The 26,618-nt window shown below is 39.2% G+C and overlaps 2 pseudogenes; both read right to left on the bottom strand.

Moving 5' to 3' along the window:
• Positions 1–22,723: 22,723 nt before the first annotated feature.
• Positions 22,724–24,317, bottom strand: LOC102442169 (annotated as a pseudogene).
• Positions 24,318–25,383: 1,066 nt separating this feature from the next.
• LOC102441862 lies at positions 25,384–25,740 on the bottom strand (annotated as a pseudogene).
• Positions 25,741–26,618: the final 878 nt, after the last annotated feature.

The following is a 26,618-nucleotide window of genomic DNA, read 5'->3' as shown; positions in this document are numbered from 1 at the left end:
ATATGTTATAAAAGAAAGTATTTTTCTTCAGTTAGGTAGAATTGGAAGGTGATATTAATTTTTTCCATATAAATTTCTTTGAGGGCAGAGTAATAAAATTTGGTATCGCTTTTCTTCTGGAGGAAATATTGTCAGAATAGTTGCATTTTTCTCCTCCTTTGATGTATGTAGTTTGTAAGGGCTCTTCAAAATCCTTTAAAAAGCCTCCTAGTTTACTTTGAAGTCACCCAACAGGGAGTGTGAATGCACGAGAAGACAAACCTATGACTGAACTTAATCAGTTAAAAATCTTATGACTCCTGGCCGCTGGCCTCATCCAGCTTTGAATGGTGACTTGAACCAGGTCAGCATCGGTTCCATTTTCGATGTACAAACACCCTCGGTCTTTGGCGTTGGGTTGTTTGCATGAGAGTGCGATAACTTTCTACTCATTTCTGAGAATTGTCGAGTAAGCACTTTATTGCTGTTTTCAATTGGTGTAGTGAACATGATTGACCCTTTGCTGGATGCAGAGTGCTGCTGGGCTTGTAGGGGAGTGATGAGTAAGATCAGCGGTAGCCTGTCAGTGTATGCACAGTGGAATGTGGAAGGTGGACCTGGGTGAGGAAAAAAAGGGGGTACTGAGTCGGGGAAGTGCTCCTTTTGAGCCAATACTGAAGTTAGCCACCATCAAGTTCCAAACTGAAACACGGATGTCATCATGGTATACATCTCTTAAAGACCCATACTAATAGCATGGTGGATGGTAGAGAGGAGTTTGAGAGGAGAACAGGAAGAAGAATAGGCCCCTTTAAAATCGCATCCCTGACCTAACTGGTTTGGCTCAGTGGATAGAGCATTGGCCTGTGGACTGAAGGGTCCCAGGTTCGATTCCCGTCAAGGGCATGTAGCTTGGTTGCTGGCATATCTCCAGTAGGGTGTGTGCAGGAGGCAGCTGATCGATGTTTCTCTCTCATCGATGTTTCTAACTCTCTATCCCTCTCCCTTCCTCTCTGTAAACAATCAATAAAATACATATATTTTTAAAAAAACCTCATCCCTGTGTTCTGATTGATCACCCTGGCAAATTAGTTTGAAATGCCTATGGAGCCAAAGGGTTGAATTAGAAATTGCTAGAGTGGATCAGACCAGTGGTTTAATCTCAGTATTTGATTGCCACTAGTGACCTACAGTTAAAAATAGATCTTACTGCTAAGGGAGAGCATGATTTTCTTTGTTGTTAGTACCTTAAAGGTTAATAATTGCCCTGTTTCTTTGAGCAGTGATTTATAGCTTTGTCTCAATGTTTTTCCAGAGACTTTGTGTTGGCTTTATATCTCTATTTATTGCCTTTTAAGTTTTGATTTTAGTAATTTTGTTCAATACTACAGGAAATAGAACGTAAACCTTTTTTTGTTTGTTTATCTTATTCATCATCAGAGGATACTACTGAATTGCCATTTTTGATTTGATGAACTCAAATCTACGTAGTACCTGTGCTTCCTAGAGGGTTTGGTGCTAGCCATTACCTTTGCTAATGGAAGACTTTTATTTATGGACACCCTTTATTTGATGATGCTTTAGTTGAACTTCCTTTTTTTTAAAGCATTCTTTTATATATATTGATTTCAAAGAGGAAGGGAGAGAGAGAGAGAGATAGAAACATCAATGATGAGAAAGAATCATTGATCAGCTGCCTCCTGCACGCCTCCTACTGGGGATCGAGCCCCCAACCTGGACAGGTGCCCTGATCAGGAATAGAACCGTGACCTCCTGGTTCATAGGTTGATGCTCAACCACTGAGCCATGCCAGCCAGGCTTTAGTTGAACTTCTGGGACCCTGAATTCATTCGGTCACATTTGGGTGTTTCTCTGTGTGAAATTCAAGCACTTTTAGTTGGAATCAGTACTAGAACTGACGAGTCAGTTTCTGATCCATGAACCAGCTCACCCAAGCATGGCTCTGATGTTTAAAAACTGTGATCCCTTTGAAGGCAGGGCTTGTATTGTATTGATTTATGCCCAGGGACTAGTGTAGTACCAGATCCCGGCAGGCTGTTAATACAGGCTTGTTGAATACATGAATGAATGGGATATTGTCAAAGGCTTCATGAATATCTGAGTTAGATGAAGTGCTTGATTTTCTTTCATCTGTATAACTACTATGAAATAAGTCCCAGTAAATTATTCAGGCATAATGTCTCTTAAAACATCACTTGTGACAATAGCAGTACCCCCCCCCCGCCCCCCCCCCCCGCAAAAGTGGTCAGAAATGGTACGTGTAGCATATCGTTTAAGATCAAGAATTAGGCGTGTCGTTCGTTGCCTGCTTGAACAAGGAGAATGGGAAAATCACGGTGATAACTAGGCTGACAGAGGGGCAGGAAGACTGTCACCCTCATTATTAGTTGGTGGCTTTATAAAATAGTTAATCCTCTTAGAAAAGATGTAAAAAAATAAGTATGAGAACCATCAAAACATCTAGACTGTTTGACTCAACGTTATAATTTTAGAGTCTAATGAAGTAGTCCAAAATAAGGAACTAGCTATATATAGAAAGATGTTAATTGCAGCATTATTTATGCAATTGAAGACTGTTACAGTGTTAAACGTCGAGTAAGTTAATTATCTCTCTGCTTCATTTTCTTATCTGTAAAGTGGAGATAATCATAGCACCTTTCTCATGTTGTAAGGGATAAATGAAATGTTGGTGTAGTATTTAGTGTATGCAGAGCACTTGAATTTGGCTGCCACTGCTGTTGTGTTTTATTATTTTTGATGCATCGGTCCCTCATTTCCTGGAGACTTTTATGTGATTGTGTCAGGCATTGAGTTAGGTTCAATGGGAGATAAAGAAATAAAAGTTGTGGTTCTTGTTTACAAGGAACTTGAAATTTATTTGGTGGCTACCATATATTTATAAATAATTTTAATTACAGTTCAGTATGTGGTAAGTGACATAAGAAAATTACAAACGCTATGAGAGCCCTAATACAGGGAAGATGGCAGGTTACTTTGGGTTTGTGGAGGTGGCAAGGTGACAGTTTTACTGAGCTTTGAAGGATAACTAGAATTTTGGGAAGGAAAACTATGAGATGATATTTCATGAGGCGCATGAGCAAAGCTGCAGAGGTTTTTTTTACAGAAAAAAATTAGGATTAGTCACAACTGTAATTGAGAAAATTGAAAATGACTTTGCATCATCAAAAACCTTGGGATCAATGGTGACTCTGCTTTTTCTCTGGCTCATACCCGCTATATCAGCAAACTTCGTTGTCCCTACCTGCAAAATATATCATGAACCTGGCCACTTCCCCCTTCCTCCATCGCCAGCCCTCTCGTGTGAGTTGTTACCCCATTGGCTAGACTCGCATTGATGGCGAACCTTTTGAGCTCGGCGTGTCAGCATTTTGAAAAACCCTAACTTAACTCTGGTGCAGTGTCACATATAGAAATTTTTTGATCTTTGCAACCATAGTAAAACAAAGACATATTTTTGATATTTATATATTTAAATGCCATTTAACAAAGAAAAATCAACCAAAAAAATGAGTTCGCGTGTTACCTCTGACACACCTGTCATAGGTTCGCCATCACTGGCCTAGAGCAAGGCAACAGTCCCAAGCTAGTCTCCTTGTGTGAATTGTGCCCTGTGCTGGACTGTCTCTCACACGTCAGATTAATCCTTTTTAACATAAGCAAGGTCATCTTCCTCTTTTTTTATAAAATTATTTTTATTGATTTCAGAGAGGAAGGGACAGGGAGAGAGATAGAAACATCAGTGATGAGAGAGAACTATTGATCAGCTGCCTCCTGCACATCCCCTACTGGGGATGGAGCCCGAAACCTGGGAATGTGCCCTGACGGGAATCAAACCAGTGACCTCTTGGTTCACAGGTCAGTGCTCAACCACTAAGCCATGCCGACTGGGCGGTCAGCTTCCTCTTTTATACAAACCTCTCAGTTGCTCCCTGTTTCAGGGGTTCGTAGCACAGCTTGAAAAGCCCTACATGATCTATTTCTGGAGCCGTTTCTCCCGGTCACCCCACTTGCCCACCCTCTCATACTACACTAGCCATCAAGCTGCTCCGGCCCCAGTGCCTTTGCACTTATGGGCCCCCTGCCCAGATGGTCCTTCTTTCCACAGATTTCAGCTCTAGACCAAGGTTTGACAAATGTTTAAAATTTCAGTTCCAAATACCAGATAATTGCATTGGACTTAAATGTCTAAGTGAAAACCACACATAGCAAATGTTACGGAACAGAAAGAGTTCGTCCTCCCGGCTCTGGCCTGAGAATTGCATGGAGAAGGATTGGCTATTCCATTATGAAGGCCCCACTCAGGAGAGTGGGAAGCTAATGCTCAAAAGCCCCAACTCCCCCATGGCTTGTAGGTATAGATTCTATGGGGCAAAATCACAAGACAGAGGTGGCTTAGGAGTTTGGGTTCCTGTTGGGAGTTGATTGGTTGGAGGTGAGTTAAGGATAATCAATCATTCCCTCAGGTCGTGAGGATGGCTCTGAGGTGTCTCTGTTTGGTTTAATGGAAAAGCAGCCAGGGGTCATTCCACCTTTAGAGCTCAGGAGCTGGAACTGAACTTAGATCTCCAGATGTTATCTTTAGTTTAAAAGAAACTCATACCTTGTGACCCTCAGTCAAGGCATGGCCATTGTTTCTGGCCCCCAGGGGGTTAATGACTAGCAAAGGGAAGGGCTAAGGCTTACAGGGCATGCTATGAAGAAACTGCGGCTACATAGTGAATAAAAATCATACATTAAATTAGGACCTTCGGTTTCACAAATACCAGAATGATCTTTGGGATTATTAGGACACCCAGCATGCCTTAGCGCATAAAACAAGGGTCTTAGATTTGTCACACTTCAATATGAATTCTTTCTTACTAGTTTCTTGTGACTTTGGACAAGTTATTCAACCTCTCTTGAGTCTGTTTTTCTAATGAGTAAAATGGGTATATTGTTACCTCCCTACTCTACAGGGTTGATGTATGAATTAAATAAGATATTTGTATCACATAGTTGGTACATAATTAATGGTATATTACATCATAATTTTATATGCATGGACTGCGAGTGCATATCTTTTTATATTTTGATAGTTTTGATATATTACTTCTAATTTTCCAAAGGTATCTGACAATATTAGCTGACATGTTTTAAATCCATTCAGTTGTCATGAAATCAAGTCAATTTGTTTTGCATTTTTAACTTTATTTTTTTTATTTTTTTCCCTGATGGCTCTGTGATTCTTTTTTTATTTTTATTTTTTTTTATTGCTAAAGTATTACAAAGAGTATTACATATGTCTCCTTTTTTTTTTCCCGCCCTTAACAATCCCCCGGCCTCCCCTACCCCCCAGTGTCTTATGTCCATTGGTTATGCTTATATGCATGCATACAAGTCCTTCGGTTGATCTCTTACCCCCCCCCCCCCCCCGCCCTCCTTCCCCCCAACCCTCCCCATTTCCGCATTTTTAACTTTAAACAGCAGGTATATTTTGAATTAATGTTACTTAAAACAGTACTAGAAGTTATTAATATGAAAAAGTGACAATTTCTGCTTTTAAAGATTTACAAAATTTTCAGATCTATATTATTGAAGCTCTGTAACTGAATTTTAAAATTATACTGTTGATGTGCTTGGTCACTTCATGATGTTAGCGTAAGTCAGGTGCACAAAATGGCTCAGTGAAGTAAAATTACACATTGAAATTTTCCAGGTGCAGTTATCAGCTTTATTAGACAGTCTTTTCATGCTTCTGCAGCTGCTTGTGGTTAACATTTTGTGGTGTAGGTTTTACTCCTTAGATGCTTTTATAGTCTTGCATCTCTCAGGTCACATAACTCGCTTCATCCTATGAAGTATAGATTTTAATGAACCAGGAGGCAACAGTGAGAAAAACATGATTTCTCCCGAGTCCTCTGAATATGATCCAAGAAGGCAATAAGATATACATATTGGGCTTGTAAAAACAACGTTGCAATAATGACTGATTAAAAAATACTGAGTTGTTTGCCACTTATTTGATACAGCACTTAATGGCACTATTGTGGTCATTAGCTCTAGCAAATACTTTTTAAAAATATATATATTTTTTTACAGAGAGAAAGGGAGAGGTATAGAGAGTTAGAAACATCAATGAGAGAGAAACATTGATTCAGCTGCCTCCTGCACACCCCCTACTGGGGATGTGCCCGCAACCAAGGTACATGCCCTTGACTGGAATGGAACCTGGGACCATTCAGTCCGCAGGCTGATGCTCTATCCACTGAGCCAAACCGGTTAGGGCTCTAGCAAATACTTTACTTAGAAACATCCTTTGGCTCTTTCTTAGTATCTTACCCCCTCCAGCTGTGTAGAGAAATGTGAAACTGTGTATGGTGAATCAGAGTCATTGGGTGAGAAAAGGAATAAATATCAGGAAATAACTTAAGGGACAGTTCTCTTGAAAGTTGCCGTGGAATAAGCTGGATGTGCAGTGTAGCAATTTTGCAAATTGTTATAAAGATTTGTACACGTGTAAATGCAAACACTGGGTCTTTCTGATAGTTTGCTCTTTTAAGTACGGCGCACAGAGGTGTACTGCTGGAGGCTACTGCAACAGAAGTACCGTTTGGGATGCCATGTTGGATAAAAATACACAGGACTGGCAAACAGTAGCAGGGAAATCAGTCCAGGAGGTAGCAACCAGTGTTTGCATAGAGAAAGTCCTTTGAAAAAATACGACTAAAAGAATTAGAGGTTGCAATGACAGCCTTCTTGTCGAATGTGTGCTTTCTCTGTGTGGAAATGATTTATCGTTTTATTTGATTTCTGTATATGCAGATAGAAAGGTGCTTGGTCACCGGTGCTGTTTTTGAGGCTTTAGGAAGAGGGCCCCGTGTTCCTGTTCTGCACAATAGGTTGTGCATTGTGTGTAAATGCGCTCAGCTCAAGAGGAAGGACATCAGCAGTTATTAAAGAGGTGTCAGGATGAAAAGGCCAGACAGACCCAGAGCATCATGTTTAAGGGAACTCTGAGTTAGTGAGCAAGGAAGACATAGCCATGACAGCAGAACAGCAAAAGGTTATTTTGTCCGTTTTTGCATTAACACTTTGCTGAATTTTACAGAGGCTCTGCTGTCAAGGAAGGAAGTATGTCATCACCATTTAGTGCTAGTCCAGTGGTTCTCAACCTTCTGGCCCTTTAAATACAGTTCCTCATGTTGTGACCCAACCATAAAATGATTTTCGTTGCTACTTCATAACTATAATGTTGCTACTGTTATGAATCGTCATGTAAATATCCGATATGCAGGATGGTCTTAGGCGACCCCTGTGAAAGGGTCGTTCGACCGCCAAAGGGGTCGCGACCCACAGGTTGAGAACCGCTGTGCTAGTCCAACACATCGAGGACCTAATGAGCACTGATAGCCAACATCAGGGATATTTTGGAAAGCACTGCGCAGTTGGTCTGTGATCTTAACTTCTTTCAAATTAAATGCAGATTTTTTTTTTGAAAAAATAGGGACCTTGCAAGTAGAATCCTAGTTTCTTTTCTGTATACCTTTTAACTAAACTAGAATAAAACCAGTGGATGGTAGGTTAGTGAGTCACAAACTTTCTACCAAGGTACACATAGCATCAGACGAGAGTTAAGTAGCCCTACCTTTATTTGTTACTTACCTTACAAAACCACATGACTTTTGCAGTGCACACAGCTTAATATATTCACATGTAGAGAAATAGAACAATATGTCAAATTGACACCCCCAGATGACGTGCCATTTTAACTTTGTGTATTCCTTGGCACTTGGCTATCGTGCTTCCATTTGAAGGGTAAGGCGCTGCGGGTCAGTTTTGATTTAATTATCGGGTTTAAAACTTAATAGTTTGAAATGTCACACACTAGGATGTACAACCAGCACTTATTTCACTTTCAAATACATGCTTTTGGTGTACAAAGGCAATTACAAGTTATTTTAGACGTAAATACTTGGTTATCTAACACGAAGGGGAAACTTCCCCACAGTTCTTATCAAAAAGCAAATAAGGCCAGTGTTTTTCCCCCAGTTAAAAATATGAACTAATCTCACTAGTGATTCAAAAGATAGACATGAGTTGATGCTGGTTGTTGGTACAGTTCTGGTGACAATAGATACAAATCTTTTTCAAGCTGACAGGCTACAAAAAAGAAAGAAACCAACCTAATTTATATATTAGTATAGGTAAGAAATGTAGCACTCAACAGGTGAAAAGAGTTGTTAACTGACTCGATGAAACAATTTAAAATTCTTAAAAATCTTCAAATAAGATCTTTGAGAACCTCTGAAGAGCACACTCTTCATGTGTAGACAGTGTTCTTGTCATCCCGATCATGAGTGTACAAAATCTGTAATAATAGAAGCGTAATATGCTAATTAGACTGGACGTCCTTCCGGACGACCTTCCATATGAAGCCAGGGCTGCGAGGGAAGCCCGGGTTCCGGGTTCCAGAGGGAAGCTGGTGCCAGTGCCAGAGGAAGCTGGTGCCAGCAGCCAGGGGAAGGAAGGCCTACTCTTGCACGAATTTCATGCATCGGGCCTCTAGTTAAGGTAATAAGAATAGCGGCTGCCATGGAGTAGTTTCTGTTTGCAAAAATACCACATTAAAAATCAGTGCTCTTCAAATATATTTGTTTTTCATTATAGTCTTGTTTGTTATTTTAAAATTTAGAAATAAAAATAACCCATGTTTTTATTGATTTTAGAGAGAGGGGGGAGCGAGAGAAAAATCAATGAGGTGAGAAACATGCATCGGCTGTCTCCTGCACACCCCCTCGTGGGGGTCAAGCCAGCAACAGGACATGTGCCCTGACTGGGAATGGAACTGTGACTTCTTGGTTCATGAGTCAATGTTTAACCACTGAGCAACACTGGCCGGGCCGAATTTGTTTTTTAATAAATATATTCAGATGTTCAAAATTCAGAAGAAGTAGAAGAGTTTACAATAGTTTCTCTTTATGTATACTAGAGATTTTTAAAGCATTTGCAAGTATTAGTATTGTTATTATATGTATCTTTTCTCTCCTTTAAACTGAAATTGTAGCATGTTTATGTGGATTCTTCCATACATTGATGAAAGGTTTTTTTACATACCACGTAATTCTGTGTCATTACATAAAGTGCCTTTGTCATCATTCTTTTGTTGGGACTGCCTGGTTTTCCCTCGAATGGCTGTACCCCTGTTTTTTTTAACCAGTGCCTGCATTACACTTTTAGATTGTTGCGTTATTGTCTTAACTCCATAAAATATTTTAGTGTTGAGAATCATTGTTTCTTGCTTTCAGATAGAAATATTGCAGAGTTATGGAAAGAATAACAGAGAATGTTGGCAGCGGGGTGAGGAAGGGTAGATAGACTTTAGCCAGTTTTTGTTTGTTAGAAGTAAAGGGTTCAGTTAAAGACTTTTTATTTCCTATTTAAAATCAGTTTCTTAGTCTGCTATCACACATGTCTCCATATAAGTGGTAGCATCCTATAAAAAGGGCTTCTAAAACAAAAGCACAAAAAATCGAACAGACCTGGGCAGCATTTGGGCATCTACTGAGAGAACCTTGGGTCATAGCACCAAGACCAAGGTTTGTATAGCGTTGAGCTGGGAATGTGGGCAAGCCCCCAATTCTCAACTATCTTTTTTATTTACCCTTTTAAAATTGTTTTTATCTATCTATCTATCTATCTATCTATCTATCTATCTATCTATCTAAAAGCCTAAGCGACCGGCTGACTGTTCAGCTGGCTGACCAGTAGCTATGACACGCACTGACCATCATGGGGCAGATGCTCAACTCAGGAGCGGAAACATGGAACAAACTGATGAATCTCAGAGGGGAGGGGGGAGTGGGGAGGGCGGGAAGAGATTAACCAAAGATCTTATATGCATACTAGAGGCCTGGTGCACGGATTCGTGCACCAGTGGGGTCCTTTGGCCTGGCCTGCACCCTCTTGCAATCCGGGACCTCTCAGGGGATGTCAAAGAGCCGGTTTTGGCTCGATCCCCGCAGGCCAGGCCGAGGGACCCCACTGGTGCACAAATCTGTGCACCGGGCCTCTAGTAATAATAATAAAAAAACTAATTGTAAACAGTTTAAGCAGTGGTTCCTATGTTCATTATCTTCTTGCTTTTTAATATAGTTTTATTACAGCTCTATGTACCCAAAGACATTTTACTGTTTCAAGAACTTGTTTTAAGTTTTATAAAAAGATCATGATGTGTGATCAAATCTTTGCGATTTCTTCCATTTACTGTTACATTGCTAAAATTCTTCCATAGTATTACTTCTCAAAAAATATTGATCCGTCTTATATTGTTATGTCTATTTCACTCTATGACCATCACCGGAATGTAATTATCTGGTCTTCTGTTTGTGGACATTTGGGTTGTTTCTCCCATTTTTTGTTATTGTGAAGAGTGCTTCTGCAATTATATTCTTGTGCTTGTTTCCTATTGTGCATGTACAAGAGTTCCTCTCAGTTACATGCCTAGGAAATGAGTTGCTAGGTTATAGCACATGTGAATTTTCCACTTCAGGAAACAACGTCAATCTTTTTACCAGAGCGCTGGTGCTCTAGCAAATAACTTTCTGCTTCTGTTGTGTTATGAATACAGATAGGGTTCCTACTCTCATGGGAATTATATTCTAGCTAAATAAATACGCGAGATAATTCAAGAATTATTGCAGTGTTATGCAAAAAATAGGTGGGGTGTCGGGAGCTGGGTGATAGATGGTCTTTAGCCAGTTTCTCATTGTTAGAGGTAGAGGTTGTTTTAGTGAGTGCGATTGTGGAAGGCCTCTGGGAGGGGCAGATGAGGCAAGACCACGAAGAGGCAGCTGCGTCAAAATCTGGGCCTCCAGGTGTGGCTAGCGCAGAGGCCCTGGGGAAGGAATGGACAGGGTCTGTAGCAGGAACAAAAAACCATTGTGGTCGGGAGACAGGGGACCAAGAGGGAAGGAGAGGTGGGCAGAGCCAAAGCCTGACAGTGCAACGAAGAGCCTTAAAAAATTGAAATAGGTGAGTGATGATGAGCTTATTACAATTTTGGAAATGTCACTCTCACTACCATTTTGGTAACGAATACCAGACAGGAATGAAAACAGGGAGATCGATTAGAAGCAATTGCTATTCTAGGTGGACAATGAGGCCTTAGCTAGACTAAGGTGCCAGTGGAGAGGAGAGAAATAGTGAGATTCAGGATATGTCTTATAGGTAAAGTGACAGGAATTGTCAATAAATTAGGTTTGGATTTTTAGGGAGGCATAAGCTTTTAATGTAGAAAACATGCCCCTTAATGATTAAAAAAAAAAAAAGCAATATGTTATTTAGAGGCTTTGTCTCTGATTTAAATAATTTGCTCAGTGATTTCAGGAGTGTTAACTGATTTTTTCCCTTTCTTCTGCTAACTTTGGGCTTGCTTTGTTCTTCTTTTACTAGTTCTTTAAGGTGAAGTGTCAGGTTATTCATTTATTTATTTTTTGAGATTTTTCGTGTTTATTGAGATGGGCCTGTAATGATAAAACTTTCCTCTAATTACCACGTTTGTTATATCCCCCAAATTTTGATATGTAGTATTAACATCCTCATTTGTCTCAGTATCTTTTGATCTCTTATTTTATTTTTTCTTTGACCCAAAGAAAAAATTGTTTAATAGCATTGTTTAATAGCATGTTATATAATCTTTACATATTTGTGGTTTTCCCACTTTCTCTTTGCAGCTGAATTCCAATTTCAAAGCATTGTGGTTGGAGAGTAAGCTGGGTGTGGTTTCAGTCTTACTAAATTTGTTAAATCTAGTTTTGTGTCTCAACATATGCTGTATCCTTGAGAATGTTCCGTGTGCGCTAGAGAACAAGGTAATCTGGTGTCCTGGGATAAAAGGCTCTGTAAATATTGATTATGTACATTTGGACTAAAATGTCATTTAGGACCAGTATTTCCTTATTGATTTTTTGTTTGGATGATCTCTCCTGGTAGTCAGTGAAAAATGAGGCTTGCTCATCTTGCATCTGAAGCACGCAAGTGATTTTCTCAAGACAGCCACATGTTGTGTTTTGAAGTCCAAAGTGCTTTTATGCCATTTCCCATTTCATCACACAGAACATTAAGTAGATACATGGATTCACCAAGAGGCTGCCCGTTCGATTCCAGTCAGGGCATGTACCTGGGTTTTGGGCTTGATCCCCAGTAGGGGGTAAGCAGGAAGCAGCTGATCAATTTTTCACTCTCACATTGGTCTTTCTCTCTTCCCTCTCCCTTCCTTTCTCTCTAAAAATCAATAAAAAATGAAACAACAACACCATCAACAAAAATAAATATTTGAACAAGAACCATAAAGTATTTATGTGCTAATACAGTGAAAAATTATTTTATTTTGATTATTGAGTTTTAGGCTTATATTTGATAGATTCTTATATTTTACAAGTTAGCCAATCATTGAATTGATTTGAATGTAGTATTTGGTACAGTTTCTTTTGAAATCATTTAGTTTAAAGATAGCTTAATCATTAAAAAAAAGTTTATTCTGAGGCACACACTTATGATATATTACTCATTAGAAATATTAAAAGTATTTCCTAGTTTAATTTGATGTCTCAAATTTAGCTTGTAGAGGACAAAAATGTTTAAATTAAAGTTGCTTACTTTCCTGTCATATTCCAGGAACAATGCTTTTCCTTAAGATGTTTTGTAATGAAATTAAAAAAAAGTAAATAGAACAAGAAGTAAATATGTATGGAATACAGATGGTTGCATCATTCCTTACATGTATTACCTAGATTTTTATTACAAACTCAAATGGGAGAGATTAAGGAGAGTAAACACTTTTATCTAGGTATAAAAACAATAGTATTTCTCAGTAGCATCGAAGCATTTTCTCAAAGATATGGATTGTGGATTTGGAAAAAAATAAATAGCTTCTTTTTAATGTTTCATAAAATAATCTGATTTGGCTAAGCAGTAGAATGTTAAATTTTAGGTTCATGTTCCAAGCCTCTCTGTTACAGTAATTATGTCTTTCACAAGACTGCCACCTGATGTTCCAATTCTTTATTAGCAGCTAGCTCAGTATTTCATTTAGCAGCTTAAAATATTTTTGTTCCTTGTTATTTGGCCACATTAATATTACATATACGTATCTCTTAATATGCAGGCTGTTCTCGACATGGTGATAAAATTAAGACTTTTAAGTAATTTAATTAAAAATATTGACATATTTTAAGGGATTCAGATATGATTTTTTCCAGTGGCCCCAAATCTTGCTGATAGCCTCTCCACTACACTACCTTTTATGCTCTTGTTATCTACATACTTCTAATCTTCAATTGGTAGTTTAGGCAGCAGTCTTTGGGGTTGCTCCATGGTGGTGGTAGGGGTAGACTTTATTATAACACAATGTAAAAATAAAATTAATTAGCTCTTTAATAATTCAGAGTGTTGGATACTTGAGCCAATAGTAAAAAGTTTAATTAGGAAACAAGTTTTCTTCAAGAAGGTGTGAATGAAATTACTATAAATACTAGAGGCCTGGTGCACGAGATTCGTGCACTGGTGGGGGGGCGTGGCCTGTGGGGATTGGCCCGCTGTAGGAGTACCGCTCATCCCGGTCAGCTGAGTGGCTGTGGACCCACCCTCTGAGTGCACTGACCACCAGGGAGCAGCTCCTGCATTGAACGTCTGCCCCCTGGTAGTCAGTGCACGTCATAGTGACTGGTCAACCCGTCATTCTGGTTGTTCCGCCATTCGGTCACTGGGCTTTTATTATATAGGATGATTTAAGGAAAATTATTTTAAAGTAAAGTAATTCTTGCCCAGCCAGAGTGGCTTAGTGGTTGAGCATCAACCTATAAACCAAGAGGTCATGGTTTGATTCCAGATCAGGGCACAGACTTGATTCCCAGTGTGAGGTGTGCAGGAGGCAGCTGATCAATGATCCTCTCTCATCATTGATGTTTCTATCTCTCTCTCTCTCTCTCTCTCTCCCTCTCCCTCTCTCTCTGATATTAATAAATATATATAATAAAATAAAGAAATATTCTTTCTAAATATTTATTATATGTGAATGATGCTTTAATTACTAATAATTTGCATCTGTTCATTTATATTGATTTCCTAAAGCCTTCTATCAGTACATACTTTTCTAAGTATAAGTTGATAATGACTGTTTTCAATAATGCCCAGTTTAAGTCAAAAGAACATCATAATTAAAATCCTATATTTGACAAAAGTTAGAAATGAATACAATTGTGTTCTTTAAAAACACTTCATAAATTCAAAAACTGATCTAGGCAGTGCAGCATGATGTAAAGAACATATGGCTTAAATTTTGACTTCTTTCTTTTCTGGTTCTTTGTCGTAGGGTCAGTGGTGTAACAATGCACAACCTTACTTTACTTTTGTGTGAATTGGGCCAAATGTACCTTCATAGGTGGCAGTGACTATTAAATAAAATTACTTGTATTACATAACAGTATATGGCCAGTAGTAGCTTAAGATTGGTCAATTTTGTTGATCTTTCTCAAGGACTAAGTTTCTATTTTGTCAATTTTTCTGTTTTATTATTTTTTTCCTATTGTCTCCTTCTGCTTTGGTATCTTTACTATTTCTGTCTGCTTGCCTTGCGTTTACTTTGTTCTTTTACTAGGTTCTTAAGGTAGGAGGTTAGGTTATTGACTTGAGTTGTTTTAGTATTTAAAATGCAGGCATTTTCAGCTGTAAATTCCCTCTAATCATTGCTTTCACTGCATCCCGTTAGTTTTGGTGGTTGTATTTATGTTTTCACTTGTCCCCAAACATTTTCTAATTTTCCTTGTGAATTCTTCTGTGACCTATTTGTTATTTAGGATTGTGTTGTTTAATTTTCAGTTACATGTGCATTTCTCACTTTTCTTTCTGTTATTAATTTCCAATTTCATTCCATGTAGTTAAGAGTGCATACTTTCAGAGCACTTTTAGTCCTTTTAAATTAATCAAGACCTGTTTCATGGTCTAAAATATTGTTTATCCTGGAGAATGCTCCCTGTATACTCGAGAAGAATGTGTATCCTGGTGTAGATGAAACATCCCATAGATGTCAGTTAGGTCAGGTTGCTATATAATGTTGTTCCAGTCTTCTGTTCCCTATTAATCTTCTAATTGTTTCATCAATTATTTAAAGTAGGGTATTGAAGTTTCCAACTATTAGTGTTGTATTCCCACCTCTCAACATTGGCAGCTTTATGTATTTTGGGACTCTGATGTTAGTAAATGTATATTTATAGCAGTTTCATCTTATTGACAGATTGGCCATTTTATCAGTATAAAATGTTTTCTGTCTTTTGTAACAATTTTTTTTTCTTAAAATCATTTTCTGTTAGAATTAGTATACCACTCCAACTTTGTTTTTGGTAGTCTGCATGAAACTTGTTTTTAATCCTTTCAGTTTATGTTTAAAGTATGTCTTTTATGGGCAGCATATAGTTGGATTATGTTTTTTAAAAATTTCATTCTACCAATGGAATGTTCAGTTTAAGTGTTTTGATCTGAAGTGAGTCTCTTGCGGACAGTATATGTAAGGGTCTTGTTTTGTTAATCTAGCTAACATATGTCTTTTGATGGGACATTTAATTCACTTGCATTAATTGTTGATAGACATGTATTGCCATTTTATTGTTCATATTTTGGAACTTTTTTTCCTTCTTCTTAAAGAAAACCCTTTAACATTTCACATTATACTGATTTGTTGGTGATGAACTCCTTTGGCTTTTTTTGGACTTGGAAGCTTTTTACCTGTCCTTTGATTCTAAGTGATAGCTTTGCTGGGTAATCTTGGCAAGTAGTTCCTTGCTTTCATCACTTTGAATATTTCACACCAATCCCTTCTGGCCTGCCAAGTTTCTGTTGAGAAATGACCCACCAGTCTTATGGGAGCTCCCTTTAAGTAACCAACTGCTTTTCTCTTGCTGCTTTTAAGATTCTCTATTTGTCTTTAACCTTTGTCATTTTAATTAAGATAAGTCTTGGTGTGGGCCTCTTTGCGTTCATCTTGTTTGGGACTCTCTGTGTCTTATCCTGTCCCTTAGTTTGAGTTTTTCTGATTTCTTTCTCATGGATTTTTGGGAGATGTACTATTGTAATTTTCTTTGAAAAATTGCTTCTTGAGGAACAAGCATGGACAAGATATGGTAAATATGAGACATTGTTCTTCCCTTTGAGATTTTAAAAAATATTTTTAATTGATTTTTAGAGAGAGGAGGAAGGGAGGTAGATTGGGTGGGAGAGAGAGAGAGAGAGAGAGAGAGAGAGAGTGAGTAAGAGAGAGAGAGGTGAGCTCTAGACATTGATCTGATATCTCCTGCAAATCTCCTAGTGGGGATTGAGTCCGCATCCCGGGCCCTGCCTGGGAATCAAACCGGTAACCTTTCAGTGCACAGGATGATGCCTGACCAACTGAACCACACTGGCCAGGGCTTATCTTCAAGATTTTTATAATTTTTATTTAAAATTATGCAAATCACATATCCACCTTATCCCATAAAACTAGAGTACATATTTAGTCTCATTACCTATAACTCTTACTGTCCTCATTTATTGCCTCAATTTATCATGCCTATGGTGTTCATGTAAGATTCATCATTTTGGCTATCATAGAGCACTGTATGTATTTGAAATAAATATTTTTAAATAGCTCATGTAGCATTACGAAAATGTTGCACTATTAAAAATATTATCTGCAACATAAGATTTAATTCAAGGGAAGGGAACCTGTCATGTTTTTAGGAGTTTTAGTCTAGTATTTATATTTCAATAATGCAGCATTCATTTAAGGCAGCTGAGCTAAGGCACACTATTTTTGACATGTTCTGCAATAATGTTATTTAAAAGCATTCTAAGGATGCTGTGATGACATCTTGGACTCTTGCATCAGCCACCTTTCTCCTTCACTATCGCACCACCTGCTGCCAATTGTAGGAAATTTCAGCACATTAGTGTGTGCTGTGCTGTCATTTGCCTTTGCCAAGTTAATTCTGACAAATGGAAGATTAAAATTGAGGTGGTATAGGTGGTAAACCACATCCTTTGTGTCAGATAAAATATCTCCTGGGGTATTTTTCTGGTTTAGCTGAAGCAGTGATTTTGTCCATTGTCAATGAAATGTGAGTTTTCTTGAGCATAAGAGCATGCCACTGCCTTGGGGGACATTTCTTAATTACTCCGAATACAACTTGTATCATTTAAATTTCAAGCAGCAGAACTACCAACTGAGTCAAAACAATTTGAGGCTTAGACAAATGAAAACTGAGATTCTTTAAGTATGCTGTATTTTATTTGAAATATAAACTTTTGGTGGGATTTAGAGAATAAAATGAAGACATTATATATATTTTTGGGAACAACAGGTAAAGTTCAGATGAAAATATAATTTGAGGTTCAAATTAATCATGTTTGATAGCCCAAATAGGTTTGTTCTTATATGTAGAATAAGCAGTTTTTTAGCTCCCAAATTAGAACCTTGTTGCTTTCTTGTAAGTATTCTGGATCACACACATTTAAGTACATGTTATTTAAGCATACACACACACACACACACACACACACATACACACATACACACACACACACACACAATGCTCTGGAGTTCTGTAGGGCATTTGATATAAGCAGACCATGCTCTACTTGCCACCTAGAATGTTCACAGTTGTACTGCCTTATGTATTATACTACATATAACATTCTACCACTGCAGTAGAGTCATATTAGCATCTATACTAATAAAAGGGTAATATGCTAATTAGACTGGGTTGACCAGACATCTTCTGGACGTCCGACTTCCTTCCGGACAAAGCCATGGTGGCGGGGGCTGAGGCAGAGGCAGTTAGGGACGATCAGGCTGGCAGGGGAGCAAGCAGTTAGGGGCGTGATCAGGCCGGCAGGGGAGCAGTTAGGCAGCAATCAGGCCAGCAGGGGAGAGGTTAGGGGGCGATCAGGCCGGCAGGCAGAGGCGGTTAGGGGTGATCAGGCAGGCAGGCAGGCAGGCGAGCGGTTAGGAGCCAGCGGTCCCGGATTGTGAGTCGGACATCCCAAGGGGTCCCAGATTGGAGAGGGTGCAGGCCGGACTGAGGGACACCCCCTCCCCTGTGCACAAATTTTGTGCACTGGGCCTCTAGTTTAAAATAAGAAGTAAGTATAAATTATTTTGAGGTAAATTAAGCAGTACAGTTTGTAATAGCGTAAATTTTATTGGTATAGCCTTCATGAGAATAATTTGCCCCCACAGACCCAAAATGGTGATTTTCCTTCTTTCAGATTGCCAGAGCTCTGTGCTAAGAAAATACGACTTCCCACATGTGCATATGTTACAAACACCATGGTTTGCTTCCCTTTTGCACAGCGAGGGTCTTATTTGTATAGTATGCCAGGCAGCTAGGTAGAGGTTAAAGTTGATAGCAATGTTACTATTTTCTTTCATTCAGGCTTTGTATTAACCACATGTGGCTAATGAACAACCCCTCCATATTTGAATTGATCAATTCTGAGTTATAGGATTAAAAAACGGCTGTTTATACAATTTTAATACTCTTTATTTAGGAATGCTATTTCCTGTTCTTGAATTATTGGTCATTTCAGAAAGTAAAAGCATATCATTTTGGGGGCTTAATTTTTGTGCTTGTTTCTTATGTAAACGCCTGATCATGATCCAGCGGGCTGTTGGATAAATAAAATGAACTGAAGAACCTCTAGTGAAGATTCTAGGATCTGGTTTCTGGAAACCCAGTAGGTCTATGTGGGCATGGGAGAACCTGTAATTTTTTAAGCTACTCAAGGGGTGCCCAGTTAAGTTTAGGAGTCTGTCACAGCATCTTTAAGTAGTTCTCTTAAATACATTCTGAGGAACTCCTGGCATTTGGGTTACATAGAAGGCACTGAGATGCGCAGGCCATGAACAGCTGTTCTGTTGTGTTAGATGCCCAGTATTTTTGATGGGAAAACTTTTATTTTTTAGTAAGACTTGAAATATCTGTCCATAAAAGCATGTATAGTAAATATAGATATTGATTTTAAAACATTATTTTTTGCACAGTGTTTTTGCTATAACATGATGTATGTCTTTCCAAAAAAAAATATAAATCTTGTGGTTTTACAAATCATGTACTAAAAAGAGAAGGTCTGGTAAAAATAAGGTTGCACAAATATCTCAAAATCTATACAGCTTTGTATTCAGAGCACTAAGAAAAGCAGTAGCGGTCCTAATAACTGTGGACCTTGCAAAAGCATCACCTACCAAGAAGGACTCCTGGTGGCTAACTGGAGTCAAATTAAAAAAAACCACAACAGAGCCTCGCAGTCATTTCTACATGGGGGGCCTGTCACACAAACTGCACTTCAGGGAGAAGCCTGCACCAAGCTGCCTGCCTCCTGCACTGAACTGCCTGTCCGCACTGTGTCCCTGCCATCTGAGCAGCCCTTACAAAGGTGTTCCTGGAATTGTTTCCCACCAATAGGACTGAGGCTTTCCCTGTACAATGGGAGCTGTGCATCTATATCCCCAACAGCATCTTCATCAACCAATCAGAAGGGCTCTATTTTGACAATTCAGGAGGTGCCTTTTGGGCCCATCAAAGTACAAGGATTTGGAGACGGACCAATCAGAGACCAGGGGGTGGGGACTTCTGTCTTTATAAGTCAGCTCTGCTCCCCTCTGGCTCAGAGAGCGCTCTTTCCCTTTCCACCTAAGAGCAGAGCTGTCTAGCCCAAGAGGGGCCTCCTCACAGCTGTGCGGCTTCACAGCCATGCTGCTTCCTAGTTGGACTGTAGCACCCTTGAGCTCTTCCGCAGCTGGGCTGTATCACAGTGGAGCTGTTGGCGCTCTAAGGCAGAAAAAGGAAACCTGAATTTCTAGAATTCAGTTTACTGATTTCAGAATAGATGGCTTCAAGGGTTCTTCTAGCTTTGAGATTATTTGACTCTGAAATTTCTGTTCAGTGCTCATGGTTGATCCAAGTTCTTTATGTTTTCTGACACAAATATTTCTCTTGCCCTTCCTTCTTCTTAGTGGTACATAGCCACTGGCCAAATTCTCCTTCACTGTCATAGACATCTGCATCAGTTATTCAATTTGGCAAATATTCCTAATTGCGGAGATGATGGCCTAACAAACATGTCAGCAACAGCATAGGGATTGCCCCCATATTGATGCACAGCCAGGGGCCGCGCAGGCGATCATTGTGTCTCCGGGTGTCATTTACAGAATGTCCTGGGGGAGAGTATGGGTACCCTTACTGATATCCCCAGACATTCTGGTTAATGACATGTCTGTTTCATCGGGGAGTTTTTAAGGAATTACACAAAGTTTACTTTTTGCCTGGTTACTCCCCCCTCTTATTGTCCTTCCTGACCAGAGTCTCCATTTCATCCAGTTCTTCCTCCCATCCCATCCCTCCTTAAAAATAACTTGTGTGTGCTTCTGATTTCAAGTAAATTAAGTTCTAACTGAAATAATTTCCCCCTTAAGGTTTGAATGCTCAGCCAGCTTGACACTCTCAAGGAGAATTTGCTTTTTCAATTGTTGTTAATCAAAATAAATCCCTAAATAAGTCATGAGTCATTGTTATCATTGAGTGTGTACATATCCCTGAACTTTTCGGAGGCAGAAAAAAGGATTGAGAATCTGTTTAAAAGATTCTTGAAGAAACAGCCTTAGTTTTGTTTTTCCTTTGGAAAACAATGCTGCGCGTGACCTGCTCTCTCATTGTATCCTCATTTCCTGGAACACGGTGCACCTGTTTTTACTATTAAGCTCTTTAACGTGACCATGTAGTTATTGAAAGATTATAATGAAAAGGACACATATGAAATAACCTTTGTAATACTTTAAGCAATAAAAAAAAAGAAAGATTATAATGAGTTCAGTTCTCAATGCTTTTTTTCTCTTAAAAGTTTAGTTTTCTAAAATCTGACTTTATATCTAAAATATATGAAATTCCCACTCTTTCCCTGGTTTACTTTCTCTTTGTCACTTGTCATTTGCTCTGGAATTTGTGAGAGTGCTTTGAAAATAGTAAATGGCTGTACTAATCTGAGGGGATATTTTTATTACTGGCTGGTTGGTTGACGCTGGCAGAAACGCCAGTGAAGGTTGAATCGTCTTCTCCATTTGTTCATATAAAAACTTGCTAGTTCGTGGACATAGTTGGTATTTGTAGAATCTTTTACTTGGAGATTCTGATGCACTGACCAGATAGTAACAGCACTTTCTTGGGGTTGGGCGGAGGAGATTGTCTAGTTCTCCTTGGCAAATCTATGACACTTGTTACTAACATGTTGGATTTCCAAGCTCATGAGGATTTATTAATGTTTATCCCCTCTGTGTTACATTATGTCATGAATCAATGTTTTCTCAGCTATGAGCCTGTTACAGTTAATTATTTGACCTGATTCTTACAGTCATTTAATTTCAAACATTTAAGAGTTGGTGAAATAACTTTAGTATATTAGAATGGGATTCTCAACTTTTTATTCACATAATTGATCATTTACTCTGGGATATAAATTGTTCCTTCTTCCTGCTCAAGTGGGATTGACTTATGTTTCTGTCCTCCACTTTAAGGATATTCCATTGTTCACGCAGCTTTTATGTGGTCCTTCTAAAATAGTAGGAATTAATTAATGACAAACGTGCTGGGTAGAGTCTTAGGATTAGTCATAGATGGTTCAGATGTGTGTAGGTGTTACCATTGTCCACCTAGTAGATCGTGTAGGAGGACACAGAATGTCATTGATGGCAGTAGAGGGTGCAAGAGCCCATTTAGGTTAGAAGTCAACACTTGCAACTTCTTAATATGTCGTACCATGGAGAGCTGCCCCACTTTTACTTGGTTAAGTCATTGCAAGGTTATCTGTGGCCCTTTGGTTACCTTTTTTCTTTGTATTTTCTAACTTTTTTTCCATTTTGTTCATTCGATTAACATTTTTTTTAGAAGGCTGGTAGATAAGGCAGAAAATATAAAACTAAAGCATTCAATATATAGCTTTTAGGAATTAGTGACTGAAAACATGACAGCTAGAGGAACCTGTAGAACAGCACTTGGGATATAATCAGCAAGATCCAGACTGTTAGAGATTATATCGGACCTGGCTTCGTCACAAATATATGACAGGAAAAAGCGGGAAAGCCTTTAAATCACAAGAAATTTAAGACATCTATTCGCTAAATATAATGTGTGGACTTTCTGATTTAAACAAATCAGCTATTAAAAAAAAAGATTCCTGGCCATTGGAAAATTTTGTACACTGTCTGGACATTTGTGATATTAAGGGATTAGTGGTTAATATCTTTAAGTGAGGTAATGATATTTTAGTAATTGAATTTTGTGAGAATTTTGATTTCTTATCTAAAGGAGCTTAACATTTTTTTAATAAACCCAAAACCTAGATTCATGAAACATCTTTCTTTAGTTATACCTACCATTCTTTCAGCATCTATTATATATATATATATATATATATATATATATATATATATATATATATAGTGTTGCAAGGATACTTTATAGGTACTGTTTCATTTGACGACTTTGGTTGCAAAATGGTTAGGCATGATTATTCTATTCAGATGAGGAAATTGAACCTCAGAGATCTTGTTTTATTTACTTTTTGATGTTTAATGATTTCAGGACTTCTTATTTGCCCACTGCACCCCAAGGGGGTTAGGGTGTTCCCTGCTTCTGAAGCTTTAATGCCTCAGAAGTTTGGGGTCAACCTCATACATGTCTTTACTGTCCACAATCCTGCTGGTGGTAGTCTTTTGGATGGATTGCATAGAGTTGTCCAGGGTGTCACCAAGATTGAAGTCCTCCCCTTCCTCCAGCAGGCGGCAGTAGATGTTGATCAATCTCCTGCTTGACCTTGATATTCAGCAGAGCTTCCTACTCCTGGCCCTGGCCCTGGCCCTGCCCCTCCGCCCGGATCTGGGGCATCTCTGACTCCAGGGCAGCTGGATCCTGTTGAGCTGTTCCATCTGCATGGCATTGCCCATCTCCACCTCCCTCAGGCTGTTCTCCAAACTGGCCTTCAGATTTCTCATTGAGGCCAAGTCGATCTCCAAGGACTGGACCGTACGTCTCAGCTCTGTGACTGTCATCTCAGCAGCTCCTATCTCAGTGGTCTGCGAGGTGCCCACTGTGGTGCTCTCCTCAATGTGCTGGCACCATACTTGTCTCGCTCCTCTTGGTTCTTCTGAGCCAGCTCGTCATACTGGGCCCAGGTGTCTGCCATGATCTTGCTGAAGTCCTGAGATTTGGGGGCATCCAACTCCGAGGTCAGCCCAGAGTTGGCAGTCTGGTTTCATAGACCATTTACTTCCTCCTCGTGGCTCTTCTTCATGAAGAGCAGCTCCTCCTTGAGAGCCTCGCTCTCTGTCTCTGGCTGCAGCCCAGTGACATGGGTATCACCAGTGACCTTTCGGAGCCCATTGATGTCACTCTCCACAGACCGGTGCATGGCCAGTTCCATCTCATCTTGAGTCTGAAGTCATCATCAGCAAGATGGGCATTGTCTACAGAACTTGCAAAGATCTGAGCCCTCAGACCCTCTCTGGTCAGAAGTAATGTCCCAGTCGCTGACCTGGGGTCCCTTTTTCTCTAGGTGTTCCCGATTTTGCTCTGTATTCTCTGATTACCAGCTCTCAGGCTCCGCACTCTCTCCAGGTAGGAGGCCAGGTGGTCATTCAGGCATTGCATAGTCTGTCTGGATGCCCCCAGATCATGGCCACGCCTCTGGACCCCCAGCCATAATGGATACTGGTGGAGTGAGACATGGAAATCCTGGAGCCCGAGCCTCTGGTGCCTGCATAGACACTGGCCCTGCTGTTTGCTAGCTGGGCTGGTGGCTGAGCAACTGCCTAGAGCACAGGGTCCGGTAAGAAGCTGGAGCAGGTGATGAAGCTCATGTTGTTCAAAGAAGAAGGCGAGAGGCCAAGACTCAGGTTCAGGCTGTTGATCAAACTTCAGAGATTATAAGGAAATTACTTAAGATAATAAGTGGCATAGTAGGAATTTGAATCATTTGAGCTTCATTAAATTAAAAAATATCTACCATTATTTCTAAAATGGAAACCATGGATACTCAAAAATACTACTGTTAAAAAATACTACTGTTGTTTTCAATTACTTTTATATTTAACTTGACTGCTATTTATAATAGTGAAATAGTAGCCGATGCATTGCATACCAGTAAGCAATGAGTTAGATTCTAAACCTGCTTACCTTACCACAAGCGAATCGTGATATAACTTGGAGATGCTGAATTGAAACAAAAAATAGCTTCATTATTTTGCCAGTTCTGTTTGAGACATTGTAAAATGTGCTTTGCATTCATTATATCTTTGGGAAATGTCAGATGAAAAGCACCACAGATAATAACTTTAATGTCTGGCTCCAGCAAAATCAGAAGAAATAGGCAGATATTCAATTCCTAACTAATGTGTCATTCAAACTTAAATATAAGTCTGTATGGTTTTAAAGAGCTGCCTATATTAACTTCTTTTTACCTTCCTATTATATTTTATTCTTCAAAAGTTTCACATTATTATTTTTGCAATGGGTAAGTTTTACCAGAAGAAATTTCTATAACAAAAGATAATGGGAAAAATGCCTGTCTCCTGAAATAAATTTAAATGAGCAGGTAGAAACTTAATGCTCCTTTCTAGGAAAATAAAACCAAAGAATTACTGATACCAGAGTAGAAATATATTTATTTTATTATTGCTATTGTTTTCTTAAACTTTTTTTAAAAGTTGAGAGAGAGAAAGGTGCGGGGGCGGGGGGGGGGGGCAGGGAGAGAGATACATCGATGTGAGAGAGAAAAATCAATCAGTTGCGTCCCATACTCAGCCAGCCCGGGGATCTAACCCACAACCTTTCTTTTCTTTCTTTTTTTTATTTTATTAAGGAATTACAAATGTGTCCTCATCCCCCCCATTAACCCCCAACCTCCCCCTCCCCGCCCCACACACTCATGCTCCCATCCCCCCTGTTGTCCATGTCCATTGGTTTGGCTTATATCCATGTATACAAGTCCTTCGGTTGATCTCTTCCCCTTACCCCCCTCCCTCCCCCACCTTCCTAATGGGGATCTAACCCACAACCTTTCAATGCATGGGGCGACACTCCAACCAACTGAGCCACACTGGCCAAGGCTATTGTTTACTTATTTATTTTTTTTACTGTGTTGCTGTTCAGAACTTCTTGAGAACAAAAGTATGAATACCAGTCAACTTCCCCGGTTTAAACTTAATTGGCCTAAAACAGGTTATTTTGTAGCTTGAACATCTATAATCTATGCCTTGAAAATTTAAAGCAGAAAGCAAAATCCTGTAGAAAGCCAGAAACCTCATCAGTACACCTGGACAGACATTTTCTGGTAGTTTTTGCTCTCCTAAACCTTTTCCCCGCACACTGCTCGGAGGCCCTTGGTCAGCACAGCCCTGGTGAGGGGTGAGAACAGAATGTTTACAGGTTCTACAAGTGGAGACCTTACTCTCTCCATGGGATCGAATCTGGCTTTTTTTTGATCAAAGCTTTATTTCATTCAGTTTTCTTCCCCCCTTTCTGTGGTATTCCTGGCACCGTCTTTCCGTGTATCTGCAGTGGTAACAGTACCAAGTTTCTTTTCACATTTTTCGCACACCACCCTCCCCGGTCCCCTTAGCCGCAGAAGCGGTGGCAGCTTAAAAACATCAATCGGAAACATGCTTATTTTAAATCAGAATTGTAGATGTCAGATTAGCTTCTATCCTTTGAGGATGGGGTGAGTGTGATGGAAGAAAAATGCTCCTAATTCTGTAAGTGTTTTATAAAACTTTAAGTAACTAGTTACTGCTGACTCCCACTTTTACTCTTGCCACCCCCTGTGGGTGGCAGCTGGGGAGCAGGCTGAATAAGATGAGTAGCTGCTGCTAAAATTACTTCCCTCTCAAATAAACACAGTCGAGTGAGCTGTCCAGGTAAGGATACCAGTAGGTAAAACATATGAGTAGATTAAAACATTCGATGAATTGGCATTTTTCAAGTAGTGTAGTTGGAGAAATGCTAATAAGTTCAAGCAATACCCTGAGATTTTCAAGTATGCAGGCTTAGTATAGTCTATTTATTTATTTAGTCCCAATTTCCCCCATAGTGACTGCATCCTACTCCCTCCCAAATCTTCCACTGAGAATCTAGTTAGATCATTTCTGATTATTATTCACTAAATTTATATTTAGCATTTTTTGCGGTATTATTAATATTAGGAGGCGTTCTATTACAGTGGTAACCAGAAGTACTATATGTACAGTTTAGTTTCTGCCAAGATCATAATTTTCTAGCTCTGAATTCATGAAAGTTGTAGCCTTCTTGTGCTGTAACTCACTGACTATGGCATATTCAATCAAAATTCTAACTCAGGAAATATTTTCTTTAATTGAACATTATATTAAAGGATACTCAGACTTCATTATCTTTACAAGACCTTTTACTATACCAATTGTGACATAATTAGTTCTTAATTTTCAACACTGTACCTTTACATTAATTAACTGGTCCACTTCCTTTTTTAGTCCTATAGATTTACTCAGATAAAAATATTGTTTT

This window comes from Myotis lucifugus, unplaced genomic scaffold (assembly GCF_000147115.1).
Source record: "Myotis lucifugus unplaced genomic scaffold, Myoluc2.0 scaffold_250, whole genome shotgun sequence".
In the NCBI taxonomy this organism is placed as follows: domain Eukaryota; kingdom Metazoa; phylum Chordata; class Mammalia; order Chiroptera; family Vespertilionidae; genus Myotis; species Myotis lucifugus.
This window is presented reverse-complemented; position numbering and strand designations above follow the sequence as displayed.